Source organism: Ictidomys tridecemlineatus, chromosome 2 (assembly GCF_052094955.1).
Source record: "Ictidomys tridecemlineatus isolate mIctTri1 chromosome 2, mIctTri1.hap1, whole genome shotgun sequence".
Classification (NCBI taxonomy): Eukaryota; Metazoa; Chordata; class Mammalia; order Rodentia; family Sciuridae; genus Ictidomys; species Ictidomys tridecemlineatus.
Window position 1 is genome coordinate 22,481,210 of NC_135478.1, and position 23,010 is coordinate 22,504,219.

The window sequence follows — 23,010 nt, forward strand, 5'->3', positions numbered from 1 at the left end:
AAAAATTAAGAATAGAATTCCCTCTCTGTTGAAGCCTCTGTTGTCCAGGTTTCCTGTTATTTGGGTCTGAACATATTCCTAACTGACAGGTCACTTCCAGGTTTTACATTCAACGTTAAGATAGGCGTCGCCCCTATCCAGGACCCTATAACTTGATGTGGCAGATTTTGGAGATGAGTTGGGTTCAAAATTACAATCATCCCAGAACCGGGCTCAGGTCATTAGTGCAGTAGAGGCATTTCAACCATGAAGAATCATCTGCCATCTTTGAGTTTATCAGAACATATGGCGTCCTGCTGAGATGTATAAACGGAGCTGAATGTTGCTTGGCAGTCAGGATTTCCATCTGCAAACAGGTTTGTTTACCCCATCATAGGGTTTGTAAATTAGGCATCAAATAGTGTCCACAAGCACTTTTCTTTCACCAGCAAAGTGTTTCAAGATGACCTAAAATGGTAATGCTTTTGGTGGGCTATCTGACTCATGTATCCTGTCCAAAGTATTAATAATACGTATAGCTTGATTTTTGGCAACTTTGTTTCTCTAGGTGGATGCTACTGTATATTTTGTCTCACTGGAGGGGGATTCTGATAGCCCTCCCACTCTGCAGGAGATTGGAAGGGTTAAGTGATAAATTCCTGGCTGAGCTCACAGCTAGAAGCCTCTGGGTTTCCACATGGGTGCACATGGTTTCCTACCCTTGGGTGAGGGCATTAGTGCCCAGAGGCCTCTTTTCTAATATGCCTGTCCCCAACAGATGTCAGACCTGACAGCTGTGTTCCTTTTGGTTCAAGGGGCTTTGCTCCATACCAAAAAATTTGTATCTGGGTTGTCAGGGGAATGAGATCAAGGGAAGACCATGCAGACCCATCTGAACAAGGACAGCATCCAAGGAAAGAGTCGTCGTGATGCTTCGCCTTCAGAAAAACCTGCAGAGGGCATCTCCCCTATCCAGGACCCTATAACTCCATGTGGCAGACTTTGGAGATGAGTTGGGTTCAAAATGATTTTGGTGTGAATTAGCCATCTCTGTTTTCTGATGTCCATTTTAGAAAAGTCAGCATTGTAGGTGTGAAAACGGATTTGTGATCCTTCTCTTAGCAAATAGGATATGTATTTAAAAAGTTGGCACCTTGTTTGGTAGATGAAATTCCTTTGCATATCTTTTGGAAAGAAAGACACATGACTAAAAAGTTCAGGGGGGAAAAATTAAGCCATCTTAGGATGATGGATAGTGTGAGAATATACACACGTTTTTAATCATCCAGGGGCATTAAAGGGCCAAGGTTATTAATGAGAAGAACCTGAAAGACATTTGAATAGAAGGATTCTAACTTCAACTAAAAATATGATATCAAAGGGTAGGTTGGACATCAATAGTGCATTGAAGTGATTGTCCCATTCTGTCCATAGACAACACTTTGTAAGACATGCAAGCTGGCATGCTTTTTTTTTTTTTCCCTTTTTGACAAGAATGCTTTTTTTTTCCTTTTTGACAAGAATGCCTTCTGTGAGCTACACATTTCCCAGTTCTCTGCAGTCCCTGCCACTTATTCTGCACACGTTACTGAGGACCTGTGGTATGTAGACTATGCTCCAGGTCCTTGGATGAAACAGTGAACACAGTGGATGAAGCCTTTGCTTATGGCTTGCCTTTGGTCCTACCCCAGCCTCTTGACACGCTGTCCTGGTCCCCAAAGCCACTTGCACTTGCCACTAAGTCATAGTGAGGAGTCTCTGGTATCTGGTGTGTGGAGAGCGCCACAGTGTCACTTGGAGGGTTTGTGGTCAGGATCATTTTCAGAAGGGATTTAGCCTCCAGTTGAGAAAAGTGACTAAAATTTTAAAAATTATATGAAATCAGAACAAGATCTCTCTGTTGCTTGGTGTCCTCATTTTGATCTGGCAAATCAGGATCTAGATGCCATTTCCCACCAGTAGGAACCAAGTGTCTCTTGTTCGTACCTAGGAATGATCTGTTTACTCAGACCTGGGGTTGGGGGTTGACAGTGCACCTACTGAAAGCTGGAATTCATTGCTGGATAACTGGAATTTCATTGCTTGTATGACAGGAATGAGTCACCTAATCTCCCTGATCCTTAATGTCCTTGGCTCAATGAAGGAGACCAGATTTCATACATGGCTAACTTTGCTTGTTATGCAAATTGCTCCTTGCTCAGTCTACAGTTAAAAATTGAAAGCACCTTCTTTCTACTACTGTGTTACAAAAACTATATTTAGCAGTGGACAGGATTTTGTTCAGAGAAAAAGCTGGTGGAGATTCAGAGGTGGCTGGCAGGGAGCCCTGCATGCAGGAGAAAATGAAAAGCTCAGGGATCTTTTCTGTTTCTATTGCCTACAGCCCCAGAGCAATGAGCTTGAATGTCACAAAGCACGATTTGAGAGCCCAAGAACATGCTCCATTAGGGGAGTCGACACTACTCCAGATATTAATTACAAGATGAATCAGACGTGAGTTTCATGGGAGAGGCGAAAATGTGAAAAACGATCAACCGACAGAATAGGAGGCTGACCTCAGAGACACTGTGACCCAGGGAGCCTGACATGATGGAACTGAAATGGCTGGTAAATCCCCAAAACAAAATCCAAACCTTCAAGTGATCAAAGAAACACATACTAAACAACAATTTTATTATGTGCCAGATTAATGCATGGTTTTCTTTGAAACTGTCAAGTGTATGCCAACGTGCCTTAGCACAGGTATGGCAGGCACTTTGGGCTGCTGACCCGCCACAGGATATGTTTATTTTGATGCATCCACACTCCTGGTCTCCTGATGATAAGCATCACTTCTGAGAGCCCAGGTATCCACTTCTAGGGTTCAATCTGTCACAGCCCCATGGGGTTGGCAAATGCAAATCCATAACATGAGCTAAAACAAAAAGCCCACACTCAGGGTACAGAGGTAACGGGAAGCACTGATCTTTGATAGCGTTGTTTAGCATTGCAAGGTTGGAACCCTGCCAGCGGCCATTTCAGTGGACCCAAGAAAGAAGGACCATGTCATAAATCTCCTAAATTTTCTCTAGGGACTTCAGGGTAGAAGGAGACAACTTTACTTTTTTATCTCATGACCTACAAACTTTACCCTTAGCAATCTCTCTATCCTATCCCCCAGAGGTTTTCTCTTTCTAAAAAAAAAAACATGCTGCTATAGACAAATTCTTACTGCATTTACTTTTCCTCAAAAAACTGATTTCCAAAGACATGCAGGACATGAAGCGTTGCCAGGGGGGGGGTGATTCTGAGCTTGGAGAGTTCTGAAGAAGAAAATATTTTCATTCAAACACCTAGACGTGCAGTACTTATTAGTGATCCTTGCAAATTCTCCTGAAATGTCCCGTGTCATCATTCTTTTCAAAGCTTTGTGCTGGACGGAGAAAGGCAAACTCATTTTGAGCTGTAATAAATGAGAATGCTCCTTCCCAGAATATGGGGCATGCTCCAATCATTGGCTGCCTGGCTGAACAGAAAGAGGCCACCTCGGAGTTAAAGAGGGTGAACTTGCTAGTGTGCCCTTGAGCATGTGCATACCTGTGATTGTGTCTCAGCTGGGCTAACACACAGTCAGTGTCACGTTGTGTGTTATGAGGTGAGGCTGTGCCACTTACTCTAGTCTTGGTATAATTTGATACGGGACAAAAAGCTTTGAGGATTAAGCAATGTGTACAGGTGTCTCGGCAGAAAAGAGATTTTCCTAGCTCTACCTTGGGGACTATTCTGACACCTATAACAAGAGAAAAATGGCAAGACTAGTAGAAGGTGAAGGGACATTGACGACAGGTTTTTGAGAGACACAGAAGCAAGCAATCTACCTAGGTGTTCATGGGTCAATCAAGAAACAGAGAAGGGCAGTGGCCAGGGGACTGACACTTCAGCGTCTCGCAAAGGGCCCAGTAGTCACCCATGGGATTCCTTTGGCACCTATGAAAATGCTTTCTTTTAAAATCACAAGAAAAAAATTAAACCTTTGGTCCAGGAATATGTTTTAATATATAATATTAGTATATTAATATTTAAATGAACACAGTTATAAAATATGATTTCCTATTTTTTTTAATGAACAAAGAAAAAGTAAAAATGCCTGGGCCCACCAAAATCACAAGATGGCAATGGTCTTGCTAATCTGGAGTCTCTCTCTGCAAAGCACCTGGCAGGGTCCTTGTTCCATGATGACTGGGCCAGCTCCAGACATTTAGTGAGGGCCTTGAGTAAATACCTACTCATGAACTCATGGTATAACCCTCCCTGGGTCTCCCCAAACTCATGGAGGGAGATGGTGGAGGCTGGTGCTATGGTCTTGAGGTTTCCTGCTGGGGACTGATGTGGATGTCACCTCCTCATTTGCACACACAGGTCTATGAAGCCTGGGGAATTCAAGTTACACTGTGGGACTTTGTGCAAATAACAACCTCTCTGAGCTTCCCTTATGAAATGGAACTAGCACTATCTAGCATAAGAGGCTGAAAGCAATGAATGAAACAGCATGTGTCAGTGTCCACACAGCATCTGGGTGCAGAGCTCTGGGACCCTCCTCAAGCACTTCTCTCTTGCCCTACAGGCCTGCTTCCTGGCTGGAGGTGGGCACACTCTTGGTGAGGGCCGGTTGGCTCAGCTGCCTCTCCTTATATGCTGTATTCTTAAAATATCTTTCTGTGCCTGCTTGGTGTTGTAAAGAATGATTTTTACCATTCATTACAAAAAAGTGAAACTTTCATTGTTTTTTTGTTTTCCAATTATTTTTTTTTACATATTTATTTTGCCAGCTAAGAATATTTTAAAATGGAAACATTTTAAAAAGGGGAAAATCCACTATAACCTATTGGCTACTGCCTCCATAATTTCATAAAGAAGGGACACCTGGATATCAGGAAGGACGTATCTAGTATCAGAACTCAGAATAGTCTCTTCTAAGACTAAGCAACCAACCTCACATACATAAAGAAACACACACACACACCACACCACACCCATACACACGTGTGTACACACAGAGGGAGAGAAAAAGAGAAGTCTCTAAAGAGAAGTCTCATTCTGTTCTTTTCCACTCTTTTTTTTAAAAAAATATTTCTTTTTTTAGTTTTCGGTGGACACGACATTTTAATGTATTGCTGAGGGTCGAACCCAGGCCACACGCATGCCAGGCGAGCGTGCTACCGCTTGAGCCACATCCCCAGCCCTTTCCCATTCTTTTTTGGGAAAGCAGGGGGACTGGGGATTGAACTCAACCACTGAGCCACATCCCAGCCCAGCCCTTTTTTATATTTTATTTAGAGACAGGTCTCACTGAGTTGCTTAGCACTTTTTTTTTTTTTTTTTTTTTGCTGAGATTGGCTTTGAACTCATGATCCTCCTGCTTCAGCCTCCCAAGCCACTGGGATTATAGGCATGTGCCACTGACCTAGCTCTTTCCCCCTCTTAAAAAAGAGAGTAACAAGAGAGTGGATGGAGGAGGCTGTATTTCCCTTCCTGGGGGTCATCTAAATGGTGCACACTGATAACAATAGACAAGGTCATCACCTTGCTGGGACACTGAAGATAACAGGCCCCAAACATCATTGACTATTTCCCATCCTCACTCATTTAGTTCAAGCCTTCAGGAAGCATCTATTCTATTCTAGGTACTGCAGTGAGTCCTGCAGGGGATGCAGAAGCAAATAAGCCATGGTAACTGTCCCAGAAAGCAGAAAGTTCTAGAAGACTAACAGAAGGTAACAGAAGACAAGACCTATCCTGCACGTGAGCATCAGCCGGTGACCTGTACAGGAGACAACTGGGTTCCACCATGTGACTTTGGGGTTGAGTCTGGAAACCCAAGAAAGATGATAGGCTAAAGGAACCACAGTCCAGGGCAAGCTGTGGGTGGGAGACAGATGACAGAAGGGAGGCAGGGACAGGTCCTGGAGTTTGGGTTTGTACTGCTGGTAATGAAGTGCCCCTGCAGGTTTTTGCAGCAGTTTTTATCATTAGCTGTCATTTACTGAGCTCTCAGGGACTGGGGTTATAGTGAACCCTCTCTTCCACCAGAATCATCATTAAGCTTCTCCAGAGACACTCACCATCATTGTTCTTATTAATGGAATATCGGCAAAAATTTCTTTGAAGAACTCAATATCGTTTGAGACTTTCTACTTTCTGTAAGGGCTAAATTTCTCCATCCTGCAAAAGCTGAATTTGCCTGCAAACTTGATGATGTACAAAAATGGCTACTTCTGCTTTCTGTGGTAAAGACTTTTGAAACCTCTGGCTAGCCTCAAGAGGGGACAAAGAGTAACTGTTACATACCCTGCCCCCATGGATACATAACCACACCACTGAGTATATAAAGTTTAAAGAATTTTCAGACTCAAGTTCCAGAAGTTTTTTTTTTTTTTTTTTTTTTTTTTTGTTTTTAGGCAACAGCTGCTCTGGACCACTGTCGTTAATAAACCTGCTTCCTGCTAATTCCTGGGGTGGGTGTCCAGCCTCATCTGCTGTACATCAGGGTGAGCACTGTATGTGCCTGGCTTCATTGAACCCTCCTAATCCTCCCAGGATGCAAGGACTATGATGACCGAGATAGAAAGAGCCGAGGCTTCAACCAGTGACCAGGGATTTGCCCTGAAGGAGTGAGATTTGCACCCAGATATGTCTCATGTCAAAGCCTGGGCTCTTAACATGCCAGTGTGGGAGACTTGTGCTTCACAGAGGTAACTGTGACTGTCATAGGAGGGCCAGAGCTGGGGCTGGAGAAAATTGGAGGCAGAGAGGAAATGCAGGAAACTATTATCTGGAGCTCAAATCAAAGGTCACAAAGGTCAAATGTGGGAGCAGCCGTTGTAGGGATAAAAAGGATATAAAGTGCAAGATTTTGGAAAGAGAACTAAGAGATGTGTGGCCATGGAGTGAGGAAATGGGCAAAGGCAAGATGGTGCTGCTTTTGAGCTTGGTGCTCTGGTAGAAACTGGGACCATGAAAGGAGATTTAAACCCCGGGAGGAAGAGAAGCATTCATTAGGCTCCTGAAGAGGGGGAAATATGACACCCCAAAACTCCTTTTCTTACAGTCCAAGAGGTCGGGTGCTTATCAAATGCCCAAATGGAATAACATCCAAGTCATTTATTCAAGTTTTATTTTAAATTTGTTCTTCTTGATGTCAGGTCCTCGGTGAGGGGAAGGGACATGACTGTCACAGTTGCTTTAGGAAAATGGAGCTATTGGTAATAAGTTGGGGGCCCTCCGTTCCTCCTTTCAGCCCTGTGATAAAGGAACTTTCTTTCAGGGATCAGAGGACTCAAAAACAACAGAAAGAACTTCATCAGAGCTCTTTTGAAGGCAGCTTTGAAGATCATGGAGTGAATGGGGGAATTACGGGCAGGGCTCAAAAGCCTTTCTGCAGTTCAAGTTGCATAGAGTAAATGTGGGGCCACACCTTCTCCCCTTGATGAATGTTGCTCTGATGCTCCAACATCCAACAGAACTGTTTAGGAGAGGAGAGAAGAAGGAAGGAAGGAAGGAAGGAAGGAAGGAAAGAAGCCGGCAGTCAACATGGGTCCACTTGCTCAGGTCTACTCCAGGACTCTCAGTGATTTCACTCAATCTTTGCCACAACCTGACGTGGTTGATATGCTCATGACCTCTCTAGAGATGAAGAAACTGCAGTGCAGTGGAGAAGATGCAGAGCTAGGAGCTCAGAGACTGGCCTCCAAAGCCCATGATCCTTCCCATGGTCACCACCCCCACTGTGTAATTCCCTGGACCAACTGGGCCATACAAAGCGATGGTGAAGAAACAGGATCCAAGGGACAATCAGGTCAGTGAACAACAGATCAGCAAGAGAAGGGTCTAAGGACAGGGAGCCTCAGGCCATCTGCGGTCTCTACCAAGTGACATCAGCTGGAATAAGCTCATCAAGTCCCAGCCACACAATGGAACTGGAGATTTGTCCAGTGATAAGCTTCTGCTCTGAGCCCTCCAGAGCCCACCTAGGGTGGAGTAGCCCATGACAACCAGTGAGAAAGAATGTGCTCTGTAAGAAAATCCAGACACCACCATCTGCTCACGACTTTACTCTCCCCTATTACAGAGGCTGTCTTGCCATTATGAACTATTTCCATCAAACCACCAGAGCAAGCAGGGAAATTTGTCCAAAAAGCCCTGATTTCATGTATTTTTCTCCTTTTCAAAGGTAAGAAAAGAAACTCCATATGTCCTCCTAAATAGTTGACAGAAATCTGTGAAAAAAATTCAGTGCAAATGTGTTTCAGTTCTCATGAAACATAAGGCACTCTGGCGATGCCTCTAAAACCCGTCAAAATACATTCTCTATGAACAGATTCGTGTCCCTGAAGAGTGACTTGATGAAAGAGGGTGGAACAGAACTGTGGAAAGAAATTGGAACATGAACTTAATAAATTAGCATGCATAATATACCGATACAGCTAGACATAACTGAGATCAGAGGAGAAGAGAGCCAGGAAGAACCTAGTCCTTGGACCATCCAGGTTGTGACGGTCAAGATCATTCATGAAAGAAATAAGATTTTCCTTTTTTAAATGGTGTTATGGTTTAGATAGGAGGTGTCCCCCAAAGCTCATGTGTGAGACAATACAATAATGTTTGGAAGTGAAATGATAGGGTTATGAGAGCCTTAACCTCATCAGTGGATTAATCCACTGATGCGGATTAACAGGGTGGTAACTCTAGGTGGTTAGGTTGGGGCTGTAGGAAGTAAGTCACTGGGGGTGTGCTTTTGGGGTCACTGGTGAGCAGACTTCTCTCTCTACTTCCTGGCTGTCAAATCCTGAGCTTCCTTCTTCCATCTACTCTTCCGCCATGATGTTCTGCCTCATCTCCAGCTCAGACCTATGGAGTCGGCTGACCACGGACTGAACCTCTGGAACTGTGAGCCCAAATAAACTTTTCTTCCTGTAACTGGTTATTGTCAGGTCTTCTGGTCACAGTGAATAAAAAAGCTGACTAAAATGAATGGTGGCGAAAAATGAAATTTTAAAAGTGTACCACCTCTAGTTTAGTTCCAGAATTAAATCCAGTATCTGCATGTTTCCCTGAGATCATTTTCTTGTCCTTCCTGGGTAGGAACCTCTGTTGTTGATGTTGGTCACCTGGACAAGGCCCCATTAGGGCCTGGTGAAGATCACAGACAAGGGGAATGCTGAAGCCATCACCTTGGGCCAAACCTGCCCTAGCCAGGTGTAGTGCAGGGAGGACTGTTTCTTAGCCCAGGACGTTCATGGCCATTGATCTTTTTTGCTTTTTTTTATATACTGGCTATTCTTGATATCAATTGGAAACATTTCTCCATTGCTGATAGTAGCCAGGGGGCCGGCAAGGGGCTAAATTTTGAAGAAGCCACAGGACACAACATCACCTCCCAAGTTCACTTGGAAAGGAATGCGGTAGCCCAAGTGACCTTGGTAAGTGTAAGGTCTCTCTGGTTACTTCTCTGCTCAAACTTTTCTGTATGCCTCCTAACACACTAGTTCTGTGTGTCCCACCTGGCCCTGCTTGATCTGGTCCCTGCTCTCCCTTCTCCTACTACTCTTTCCTTGACCACGATGCTCCAGCCAGAGAGATCCTTGAACTTGTCAAGGTCATTTTCCTCTGAGGATCTCAACTGGCTTTCTCTCCCTGGAGAGCCCCTCCTTGAGGTCTTTGCCTGAATTTTTCCTGCTGATTGTCCTTGGGGGTTTCAGTTCAAAAGACACTTGGCCAGAGAGTTCCCTGTTGTCTAGGACTTCATCCTCTGAATTCCCTCCATTACTCCCTGGTTAAGCATCTTTTTAGCACTTACCACTATTGGACATCTTCCCCTTTATGTGTTTCCATATTTTCAGCTGCCTCCTGCAACATTCGCTCAGGAGAGCTGGGAGATTTCCTTTCCCATGCATAATGCATTGTGATTCCTACAATAGCTTAATAGTTATTTGTTGAACAAATGGTGAATGAGCAGGGATTCAAACCACAGTTACACCACTAGCTCTCGAAAGAGAAGCTGGCCTATGTCTACTGTTGGGACTGCTCACCAGGGGGATCCATTTATTCCTTCATTGGAGTAAAAATTAAGGACTTTCTCCTCTTACCACATCCCCTCTGCCCCCGAGATAAGAAGAATAAGTCAATAATTGCCATAATATCAGTAACTTAAAAAAATCATCTTTTTCTAAATATGGGTGGAAAGTGGGTTAAAATGATGAGATAAAATCTTGAGTTAATTTACATTTTAGGTCGTGCTTCTGGACCATTCCATCCTATTGTCTATCACAAATTTAAGTACTGTGTCTTTAAAACATATAAGTAATATCTTCATAGATGGTCCTCTTCATTTTTGACTATTTATTTTATCTGATGATTTTTTAAAATGTTTTTGAAAAATTAAAAAAAAATTGGTTTGAATTTTTAATTTGAAACTTCTACCTAAATTTGGAAGAGTTCATCTTTACAGTCTTCCCTTCCAGAAAACAGCTACACTTCTTGGAGATTTGCAGTTTTCTTGTCAAGTTTTAACTTCACATTTTTTTGCTCTTATTATGGATGGAATTAGTTTCCATTTTATCCCTCTGTCCCCCCAATCTGTTTTTGAGATTCATATGCAAATTTCAGTTCCCAGAAAATTAATGGCTGAACTAGAAACTTCTGAAGTGGGGAGTTCTAATGTAAATCCCAGAACCACTTGAGCCTTACTGTATAATTATGCCGAATGATGTGGTTTATGAATAGACTTGCTATGAATAGACCTTTCCTTTGACGAGAATGGATTTTTAATTTTGCACTTATTTGCATTCAGGGTTGCTGTATTCTTTTACAGGCTTTTTGTATTTCAGGTAAATGTTCATGATCTGACCTCGTGGAGGAATTTAGCGCTGTCTAATGTTTTTATCACATTCTATGGCAATAGCTGTTTCAAATCCCTTCTACAATCTTAAAACTCCAAGTCTATTATCCTCTCACTTTCAGAAGAGAAACTTGTCTTTGAAGAGAGAGAGAGAGAGAGAGAGAGAGAGAGAGAGAGAGAGAGAGAGAGAGAGAGAGAGAACAACAACAAAACAGCATAGAACACACAACAACACCTCCTCACTGTCCCAACATCAAATTCACCTCCTCAATCAGATCTGATTGAGGCCGCTATTCCAGTGCCTATCCCCCATTTGTCTTCTGGACCTCATCTTCCCCATCTCCAAGAATCCCTTATGGTTGGACATTTAGACCGTTTCCAATATTCCACTACAACAAAAACACAATGCTTAATGAGCTGCATTAATAAACCCTTGGCTGCTTGCCCCATTTCTCCTTAGGATAAGTAATTTACTGGGTCAAAGGTTACGTCCACTTAGATGGTTTTGGGTTACCAAGTTACCAAGATGCTATTATGGGTTGTCACTCTTTCCTGAACTCTTAACCATAGATTACTTTTCTTTTTAATCATCTAATTTGTCAGGCAAAAATGGCATCTCATTCTTTCAATCTGCATTTTTATTGACTGAGAAACAATAAACTTTTCTCTGTTTATGATTATTTTCCTAATGCTTCAATAGTAATGTATTGAAGCATTTCTGTATTTTCTGTGTTTTATCAATCTTTTTGCTTATCCAGTGCTGCCCATACTGCTATTATGAGACGCTCAGTAAACATTTGCTGAATGAAAGAAAAAATGAAAGTAGACCATATGATAATTTCCGGGTTAGGTGTTATATTAAATCAAATTGTAATACAGTTGAAATTGGACATTTTTATATGCTTATTGACCATTTACATTCTCTTTTGTGTGGATTGAGAAAGACTAGCATTGTTGTGTGCATTCTCTTTAAATATTGGTATTATTAAGACAATGATTCTTCACTTGTTCTACATTTAGGCAGTGTCATCCTAATTATTATTATTATTTTTTAATATTATGGATTTTTGATGACTGTAAGTTCTTTTTTTAAAATTCTTTTTAGACATACATGACAGTAGAGTATATTTTGACATACGATATATACATGGAGTATAACTTCCCATTCTTCTGGTTGTACATAATGTGGAGTTAAAGGGTTGTGTACTCATATATGAACATAGAAAAGTTATTTATGATTTATTCTATCTTTCCTATTCCCATTTCCCCTCCCTTCCCTTCATTCCTCTTTATCTAATCCAAAGCACTTCTATTCTTTTCTCCTCCCACCTCCCTTATTGTATGTTAGCATCTGTATATCATAGAGAACATTTGGCCTTTAGTTTTTTGGGATTGAATTATTTCACTTAGCACGATAATCTCCAGTTTCATCCATTTACCGGCAATGCCATAATTTCATTTTTCTTTAAGGCTGAGCAATATTCCCTTGTGTGTATATACCACAACTTCTTTATCCATTCATCTGTTGAAGGGCACCTAGGTTGGTTCTATAGCTTAGCTAATGTGAATTGAGTTGCTATAAACATTGATGAAGCTGCATCACTTTAGTATTCTGATTTTAAGTCTTTTGGGTATAAACAGAGGAGTGGGATAACTGGGTCAAATGGTCATTCCATTCTAAGTTTTCTGAGGAATCTCCATTCTGCTTTCCAGAGTGGTTGCACCAATTTGCAGACCCATCAACAATGTATGAGTGTACCTTTTCCCCCATTTCCTCCCCAATATTCATTGTTACTTGTCTTCTTGATAATTGGCATTCTGATTGGAATGAGGTGAAATCTTCTCAGTGTAGTTTTGATTTGCATTTCTCCAGTAGTTAGAGATGTTGAACTGATCATATTTATTCTTCTGTGAAGAGTCTCTTCAGTTGAATACAAGATCTTAAGTTTATGTGACTATATATTTCAATCTTTTAAAGTCTCTGACCTTTCTTGTTTGAATGTTACAAAATATCCATCTCTACTGCATGCTAGTAATTGTATAGCTTCTTTCACTTAAATTTTAAACTCCTGCCCATTGAGAATTTATTGTACATGGCATGATGTATGAATCTTAGTTTTTTCTTAAATGATTAACCACAATCATTAAATTAGGATGTGCTACAAAATTTGTTGAATAATTCAATATCTGAAAAAAGAATCTCTCCTCACTGATATTAAATGTACTGTCATATGTCATATTATATCTCTTTCTGTATTTTCTGTGTCTTATCAATCTTTTTGCTTATCCAGTGCTGCCAATTCTGCTATTATTGTGGTTGAAAATTTCTTGACTATCACCACATTTCAGAACATTCATTCTTCCAGATGAACTTCAGAAAAACTTCATCAAGTTTCAAAGGAATTTCACTAAGATGACTGGAATTATGTTAAATGAATGCATTCATTTATGGAAGACTGACATCTATAAAAGTCTGAAATGTTCCCACTGACACACAAGATACATTTCAATATTTATTCATTCTTTCTTTATGTCTCTTAGCAAAGTTAGTTCATTTTATTTGTGGATCTTACACATTTCTAGTCAAGTTATTCAAATCCCCCATGTTTACATTTGTCAATGTATGTATGTGTGTGTGTGTGTGTGTGTGTGTGTGTGTAGCGTATATGTGTGTGTTTGTGTGTGTATATTATATACAGAAAAATTCACCCTTTAAAGGAATATAGATCTATGAGTTTTGACAAATGCATGCAGTTGTATAGCCACCATCAAATCAAAATATAAAATATTTCCATTACACTAAAAGCGTTTCTTTATGTCTCTTCTTAATAACCTTCCACCTACCCTATCCTCTTGCAACCACTCATGTTTTTTTGTCTCTTTTCCAGGATGTCATTTAAATGGACAATATGTAGCCTTTTGAGTTCTTTTTATTCATTGTAATGCTTTTAAGATTAATTGAAGTTGTATGTATTGGTTGGTGATTCTGTTCCCTTTTCTTGCTGAGTAGTATTCCATGGTAGGGGTATAACACTTGTCCACCCACCAGCTGATATACATCTGGGTTGTTTCTAGATTTTGGTGAGTGTATATGTACATAGATCTTCATTTTTCTTCAGTAACACTTAGGAGTGGGATTGCTGAATTGTAGGCTAAGTAGGTGTTTAGCATAGATATTTTTGTTGCTATTGCAAATAGTTTTTTTCCTCATATTTTCTGAGAGGTTATTGCTGGCACATAGGAAATCTCTGCTTACATATTACTCTTTTGTGATAGGTCACCCTGCCACACTCCTTATTTCCAAAAGTTTTCAGTTGATTTTATGATCTCAATTCAGATGTCTACATCATCATTTTGTTTTCTGCTATCCAGGGCCGGTAACTTTTATTTCTTATTTAATACACTGGTGAAAATGTCAGATCATGACTGAATAGTAAACATAACAAAGACATCTTCATTATATCTTCATTATCTTCCTGTTATTAATGAGAAATTTTAAAATTTGGGTCGTATGACTGAGCTTCCCGGAGTTGGTGAATTCTCCAATTCTGCCCAAATTGTTTTCATCCTTTACACTTAATGGAAAGAGGGTCCACACATTATCAAATTCATAAAGAGGTCCAAAACCCACAGAAAGCAACCAGTCTTCATTATTGAATTTTTAATGATGCTTCTACTTTATCAGTTGCTATTTTGAAATTTATCAATTTAAGAGTTTAATAAAATAATCATGTTTTTCTCCCTTTCACTTATAAATGTGATGAAAAATGTTAAATGTATTTTCTAAAATTGATATTATTACATAAATTCCTAGACTAAATTCTATTTGGCCATTGTACATTATAATTTGCTAACATTTTTAAAATTCTCTACATGTGAAGAATTAATATGTTGAGTTAGTATGTAAATTGGTTGGGGTGAATGATTTTTGTGTGTGTGTGTGTGTGTGTGTGTGTGTGTCAGGTTCAGACTAAGATTTAATTAAATAAAATGAATTTGGATGCTTTCCAGGTTCTTAATGTTCGAGGAAGGTTTAAAGAGTATGGGAATAATTAGTACTGGGAATGTTTGATAGTCTTTATTGTCACAGATAACCTGGGACTAGCTTCTTTCTGAGGAATAATTCTTAGACTACTTTGCTAATTTCTTCCATGGTCTGTTCAGGTTTTCTAATCCTTTCAGAATCCGTTTTGCTCATTTACTTCTTAAGAAACATGCACTATTTTCTGAATAATTTTAAAATGACAGATCATTCACCTATAATTTAAAATGAATCTTAAAGCCATACATATTTATTATCTTCAAACACATGTACATGCTGTTTAGATTAGCAAAATACACATTTATGTAAAAATATTTACAAATTCATCTCTTTATCATGTATTTTTTTGACCAATAGTAAATATTACAACGTTCATGATGTCTTTGATATTTAAAACGAGTTTTCATCCAGAAAAGAATAAAATCTAGGATCTCACCATGTTGCAATGAGATGGATACCCTTCATCATGTTACAGAATTATCTTTGAATGTGTTGAATGTTTCCAAGTGCTATTTTGGCATCAGTTGAGATTACTCTGTGCTTTTAAAAGATAGTATTTACTAAGTGATTTATTATAACTCTGAGGTTTCCTGCTATTAACTTTATTTTAGAATCTCAGAATAAAATATATTTGGTATGTTACTCTTAATATTGCAAAATTCAGCTTGCTTTAATGTTACTTTGGATTAAGGACTTTGCGTTTGTAAGAAATGCTGGTATGTATGCATCTCTCTCTCTCTCTCTCTCTCTCTCTCTCTCTCTCTCTCTCTCTCTCTCTCTCTCTTTTTCTTTTGGTACCAGGAGATTGAACTCAGGGGCAGTCAACCACTGAGCTACATCCCCCCAGCCCTATTTTATTTTTTATTTAGAGACAGGGTCTCACTGAATGCTTTGCTTTTGCTGAGGCTGGTTTTGAACTTGTAATCCTCCTGCCTCAGCTTCCCAAGCTGCTGGGATTACAGATCTATGCACCACACCAGGTCTTTCTTTCTTTCTTTCTTTCTTTTAAAAATAACTTTATTATATTTTTATTCTTTGTTTTATTTATTTATTTTTTTAATGTGGTGCTCAGGATTGAGCCTAGTACCCTACATGTGCTAGGCAAGCGCTCTACCCCTGAGCCACAACCCCAGCCGCCCTTCCTTTTGTTTTTACATTCTCTCTACCCAGAAACATTTCCCAGGAGCAAATCCTGTTTATTCTACTGAGCTTCAGATGCACAGGATTATCTTTGCCATCTTTGCTTCTGTTCCCCTCTCACATCCCACAATCCTTCCTTCCCAGGGCATCTGACTTTGGGGCTTCTGTCGGGAAGAGCTCAGACCCAGTGTCTTGGTGTTTGGACCATTCTACTCACAACCTTCTAGAGCAATGATGCCTTTCTCTCTTTCAAATCATATCTGTCCTATGTCTCATCCCACTTCTGTGGCTGGAGTGATATCTTTTTCTTGTCTGTTCTGCCTGTTGCAGAGACTCAGGGAATATCTGTATTGGAGTTCTGGGCCATCTTTCCCTAGTGTCCTGTCCACCTTTTGTCTAGAGAGGAGGACATTCTGCTCAAGCCAAAGTGATCCAGGAGAGGGCCGGAACTCTGCCGACCTGGCCAGGCTGACTCCCAGCCCACACACACTGGACACCCTGTGGAAATGAATCATACCAGTGACAACATGAGTGAACGAAAACTTCTCGCCTGCTCAGAAGTTACAAGGGTCCTCACACCATATTCACTGTAGCATCAAGTGGGAATAAAATGATACCAGGTGGCCTCCCAGGAATGGGAAGTTATTTTTCCAAGGGTGAGATACCCATGGAAACCACATTTGACTTAATGTTAACACCATGACATCAACACAAATTTTGTCACAAGCACAACGAACTTGAGAAACCAGTAGATAATAATCAATAATTCTGCCTTTCACCTGCCCTAGTATTGTGTTTCCAGGTGGCTTCAGTAACTGGGAGCAGCCATTTGAAGATTTGTCTCTTATTTGGGGAGAAAGACATTTATTAGTTCAGCAGAGTCTCAGTACTTTGATGAGAATAATTCTGTGACACTATAAATATGGTAGACGTCTGCTGGTCTGTGACTCCCTTATGAAAATAAGACACAGTGACTCAGCTACTTGTGGTGATGATTAACAAACAAAGACACTTTCCGTGTTAAAAATATTTCAGGATATTGGAGACACAAATTTGACTGTTCTGCATGAATGTACTAATTTGGGCCTTTAATAAACATTCATGTTCCTAAAGCACAGCACATCTTTTGTCACATAAATAGTATTTTAAATGACACTTAGTTTGGAAAATAAAAACCTATGAAACCTTTTACATATCTAGCATTATGGGATTTTGATGCTGGAAGGGTCCTTGGGAGCAGCTGATCCAGATCACAAAAGATTAGGGGACTTGTGAGACCTTTGGTTCCTGAAATGTAATTTTCAAGCCCAGGCCAGGAGTTCTAGAACCTTCTTCACATCCTTCTTTCTGGAGCGCAGCACCTGCACTCCTAGACGCAAATAGTTCTAGGAACCACTTCAGCCAGGATTTTTTTTCCAGAACCATTGGCAAGGCCCCCTGCCCAGTGGTGGGGAAGCAAATGCTTATTCCCAGGCTCTGAGGACCACAAAGCTTGGAAGGCTGACCACTGATGTCTGATGGGATCACGTTGTTACTCAAAGAAGAAACATGACCCTTTGGGTAACCAGATCCTGAGAGGGTTTCAGATGGACCCCAAGTTCTACAAGCTCATTGAAGGATATGGAAAATAAGTCCAAGAACATTTTCCCTAAGCTTTTGTCATTTAAAATCCCAAGCCTCAACAACCCAATCAATAAATGGGCTAAGAAGCTGAAGAGACACTTCTCAGAAGATGTACATTTAATCAACAAATGTATAAAACAAATGTTCAACATCTCTAGTAATTGGAGAAATGCAAATCAAAACTACTCCAAGATTTCACCTCACTCTAGTCAGAATGGCAGCTATCAAGAATACAGACAGCAATAAGTGAAGGCGAGGATGTGGGGGGAAAGGCACACTCATACATTGCTGGTGGGACTGCAAATTGGTGCAACCAATCTGGAAAGCAGTATGGAGATTCCTTAGAAAACTTGGAATGGAACCATTTGACCCAGCTATTTCACTCCTTAGTCTATACCCAAAGGTCTTAAAATCTGCATACTACAGTGACATTGTGCATTGATCCTCTATAAACATCAGTGTTTATAGAGGATCAATTCACAATGGCTAAACTGTGGAACCAACCTAGATGCCCTTCAGTAAATGAATGAATAAAGAAACTGTGGTATATATACACAATGGAACATTACTCAGCAATAAAAGAATAAAATTATGACATTTGCTTGTAAATAGATGGAGTTGGAGAATATCATGCTAAGCAAAGTAAGCCAGTCCCCCAAAACCAAAGGCCAAAAGTTCTTTCTGATAAGTAGATGCTGATCCATAATGGGGAAGGGGAAAGCATGGGAAAAATGGAGCAACTTTGATTGGGCAAACGGGAAGGATGGTAGGGAGGGAGCATGGGGGCAGGAAAGATGGTGGAATAAGATGGACATCTTTACCCTAGGTACATGTATGACTGTACATGAGGTGTGACGCTACATCGTGCACAACCATAAAAATATAAAGTTGGGCTGCAACTATGTACAATGAATCAAAATGCATTCTGCTGTCATACATACCTAATTAAAATAAATAAATAAATAAATAAATAAAAAATCGCAGGACTCAGCCAGAAGGAAGGAAGCCAAAAGGAACTCCATCTGACTGGAACCTGACCCCCTACCCTAATGGGTCACCTGATGCAAACAGAATAAGCCCCAGGAAATTCCCTTTTCACATTCCTGTCCCACCCTAATGGGTCAGCAGGACCCCAATACAATGGACTCCAGGAATTGCCCACCTGTCCCATCCTAAACCAAGCCTATATAACTCAAGCCCTTGCTGAACCTGGTGCCATTGTCTGCCCTGACTGATTCTGTTCCTAAATACTGAATAAAGAAAAGCCTGCTGATCGGAAGGTTTGTCCTTACATTCATTCTTCAGCTAGTTAAAATTCAGACAGGAGGGGCCATCCTTAAATCATCACTGGTCCCCCAAGAACCAGCCAAAGCAAGACATTTCATGTAACTGGAGGGATAAGTCTATCTATAGCAAAGGTCTGATTCCAATCACAAAAAAAAAAAGACTGTTTCTGAAATGGTTCTTCCGCTGCTGATCAGGATTCTGAAGACACAATTCCTAGATAGGAAGCCATACTAAGCCATGAACTGCCATCAATGTCCCCGTGTCTATGCTAATACATATGCACATTCCTCTGCTCTGGCTCCCAGAGAGCAGGGATGAGGGTAGCTGCAGAATGGTCCCCTGGGTAAGGTCAGGATGATTCACATCTAGGACTTGGATTTCCACACTGCTTACTTACTACACCGAAGTGAGATGGGTAATATGGGGACTGGGCTCCCCTAGAGACTGACCCCGAGACATGGACCTGAGTGCATGTGGTTTATATGGGAGTCGATCCCAGGACACAGAGGTAGAGAAAGGGGGATGTGAGAGAGGGAAGGGAAAGGCTGCCTTCTTAAGCCATTAAAGTGTGGGTACCTAGAGCTAAATCTGCTGGGGAACTGGGGATCAGCATATAGCTCACACCTTGCGCAGCATTACTACTCCACTGGGGCAGAGAAGGTGGGACATTTACGTTCCTATCAGTCACCTGCTCGGGCGACTTCTGAGAGTGGCATTTCCGTGCATTCTCAGCCCACCTTCTGTCCAGGAAGAAAGCTCTTGGGCAGTTAGGCCATCGGGCACATCCAAGGTAAAGAGACATGGGTGGAGCACTGGCTGCTTCTGGAAAAGTCACATTAGTGCGGATCCACTCCCCAGCCCGGGTGTGCGTGCATGCCTCTGTGCACTGTGCAGACTAATGTGGATGGGTCCCAGGGGAAGCCACAGCTACTCTGATCCTGAAGACAGGACCCTGGGGGTTCATTCTGATGCAGTTTCCCTTTCTGCACAGCATGGAGGAGGACCAAATGTGGCCACAGACCTTGACGCTGCAAGCGTTGATTGGAAGTCGGCACAAAGCTCGCTCTTCTTTCAGTACCAGCAGATGGGTGTTTTTCATGACAGAGAAGTTTATTTTCCTCGAGATTGTTAAAGGGGATATGATAATTAATATTTGCTGGGCTCCTGCTATGTGCTAAAGCCTACACTGCATAATGCAACCTTCACAACTCTAAAAGATGGTATGAATATCCCTGTTTTACAAATGAGGCCAAGATGTGTTTATTCACTGAACAATAAAAACGTGGGCGGGCTCTGCCTAAAAAACAGGGCAGACACGGACCTGTTGACATGCTGAGAGCAAGTACAGGGACCGCAGGTCGGCCAGGGCTGCTGGGTGGAGAAAAGACTGGAGGGTCCAAGAAGGCTGGAGTGACAAGGACACCATTGAGGATGGGAGGCATAGCAAGCAGGCAAGAAATGACACTGGCTTGTTCTAAGTAGTGACAGTGAGTTAAGGGAGTCACCAAAGGCTACAGAGATTGCAAACTACATGGTTGAGTTTCAAGCTCAGTCTTATCCAGAAACCTATCTCTGTGGTACACTTTGGTTTTATATAATATTCAATATGTAAATCTGTATTTCTGCTTCCCGTTATCCTACCAGATGGGAAAAATATATTAATTGTCTTTTTTTTTGTTTGCTTTAAGGGTTTTTGCACATAAAAAAACGAAATCTGTTGATTGAGCGTGGTGGCGCACGCCTGTAAACCCTGCGGCTTGGGAGGCTAAGACAGGAGGATTGAGAATTCAAAGCCAACCTCAGCAAAAAGTGAAGTGCTAAGCAACTCAGTGAGACCCTGTCTTTAAAAAATATATAAAATAGGGCTAGGGATATGGCTCAGTGGTTGAGCGCCCCTGAGCTCAATCTCTGGTACTAAAATGAAAAAAACAAAACAAAAAGAAGATAAGTGTTGAATATTCATTGTTTTTGGCAAACTGGGGGGTGTAAGACTTGAAGAAACTGACACATTTGGGAGCCCGAATAAAGTCAGCTCTTCTAATTTTCTGCTCAATGAGGGCATAGGCCAGTGATGGGGGGCTTATTCCAGTCCCTAGGATTTCCCCACCGTGGTTCCTCCTTTCCCTGCTCACATTTGCCGAGGAGAGCATAGCACAGGCTGATGGGTGTGCCTCGGAGGTCACTCCCTGCAGCCAGACGATGGTGGCAGTGTGTGACTCATCACAGCCTGGCATGCCATTGGTACAGCATGAATTTTTAGATCCTTTGGACCATCAGGCAGCAAAGCCAGCAGAACATGGAGTCAATGTAAGAAATAATGTGACATTCTTCACTTACCATCTGGCTCTCAGCTCTTAGAGACAAATGTGACTACAATGCAGCATCAGTTCAAATAACAGAGAAGATCAGAGCCCTTTATCATTAAGGAAGCAGTAGGAGGAGTCCACTTCCATTAGGAAGCGGTCTCTGGGGACCAAGCTTCACTCTGCAACCTATAGATATCCTGGGGGAAACATTTTTGGGGATTTGATGGTCATAGGGGGTGGAATGGGAATGGATGACAGCAGAGTCCCAGATGTTGGAGGGTTCAGGGGCTGGCTATGTGTGACAGTCCCTACTTTCCCCAGAGCCAGCTCTTGACTACTCAAGGTCATTCCTGGGAGGCACCTGGCTCCTCCATAGCATCAGTTCAGCCGCCAAACAGATGAAGGGAGCTCATTTGCCATAGACATGGGTCACCAACCATTTTTGTTAGCTTAGAAGCACACACCCAGAATAGGGAGAAGACCCGGGAGGTGTTCTCTACCAGAACCACGGTTCCAAAGATGAACTAGAATGTTAAGGTCTGTAGACAAGTCAAAATAACACCTGGTATTTTGCCAGGGGAATGTTAGAGTTCGTAAACAAGTCTGGATGGTGCCTGGCAAAATGCCAGAGGGAGTGGTTTGAGAAGTAACAAAAGCAAGCCATTAAGTGTGGAGATTCCTTATTGGTTGACTGATGTATCTAGTTTATGCTAATTAAGATAAGCTGTGCAAAATGTATAAATAGCTCTGTTGTCCTACAATAAATGGCTCCCTCTCCTGCTGTATCAACGTACACAAGTTATTCCTCTGTGTTATTCGTCCCCGTCCCCCCAGCTCCCCCGTTATTCTGCCGCAGCCGGACCCCGGCACTAGAATCTTTTGAACTGACTGTATCTCAAGTGCAAAGCAATCTACATGTTAGCAGACAAAACCTTGTCTGAGCTACTGAAGAGGCCGCATGTTGTAAAGGAAGGAGCGTGGGGCTTGAGGCCAAGTTGGTGATGCAGCCTCAAGCCCTGGGACTCATTGGCTGTGGGCCTTGGGCTGTACCTTAATAGCCCAGTCTCAATTTCCTCATCTGCAAAATCTGTCTGCATCTATTTCAAAGGGTTATTTAATAAGCGAATTCATGGACACAAAGCAACAGGCACAAAAGAGACATGCAGCAAATATGAATTACTTCCTTGGGACCATCAGACAATGTTAGTTGTCTATGTTAGTTACTTTCCCTTCATTGGGGTCAGGCAGGACTATCCTGCCTGCAAAATGGCCGAGAGGAGCGTAAACATGAAATCTAGGCAAAGTGGGCAGAGCGCTGAGCGGCTTTTTGAAAAGCAAGGTGGAGTCTGGGATCCCTTTCTGCTAGGGTTTGTCTCTATCTTCTGTGGTTTTCCAACCATGTTCTTTGAACATGGAAGCAACTGGGGAAGGGAAGGAGGAGTAGGGAACTGAAGATCAAGTGGTTGGGGGGATTTGGGGACCTGAGAGAAGGAGTACTTTCAACTGTTTGAAGCCCTGGGATACCATGTAAGGTTTGTTTGAAAAAAAAAACAACCAACCAGGCAACCAGGATCTGGAAACTGCTGAGATGAACAATCCAGATGACTGCTTTTAACACAAAGCCTTTATATCATGGAACAAAACTTCATCATTGTTTAAATGGGGGAATGGCCATAGAATCCCAATCCATGAGCGAAATTCCTCAGGGAGACATTGAGCAATGACAACATTTAAAAAATTAACCAGTGAGAGGGAGC

The 23,010-nt window shown here is 41.6% G+C and overlaps 1 protein-coding gene across 3 annotated transcripts in view; it reads right to left on the reverse strand.

The window, feature by feature from the left end:
- Window positions 1–23,010, reverse strand: part of Myrip (myosin VIIA and Rab interacting protein) — a 327,896-nt gene that overhangs the window by 22,088 nt on the left and 282,798 nt on the right. The gene's annotated exons all lie outside the window — the stretch shown is intronic.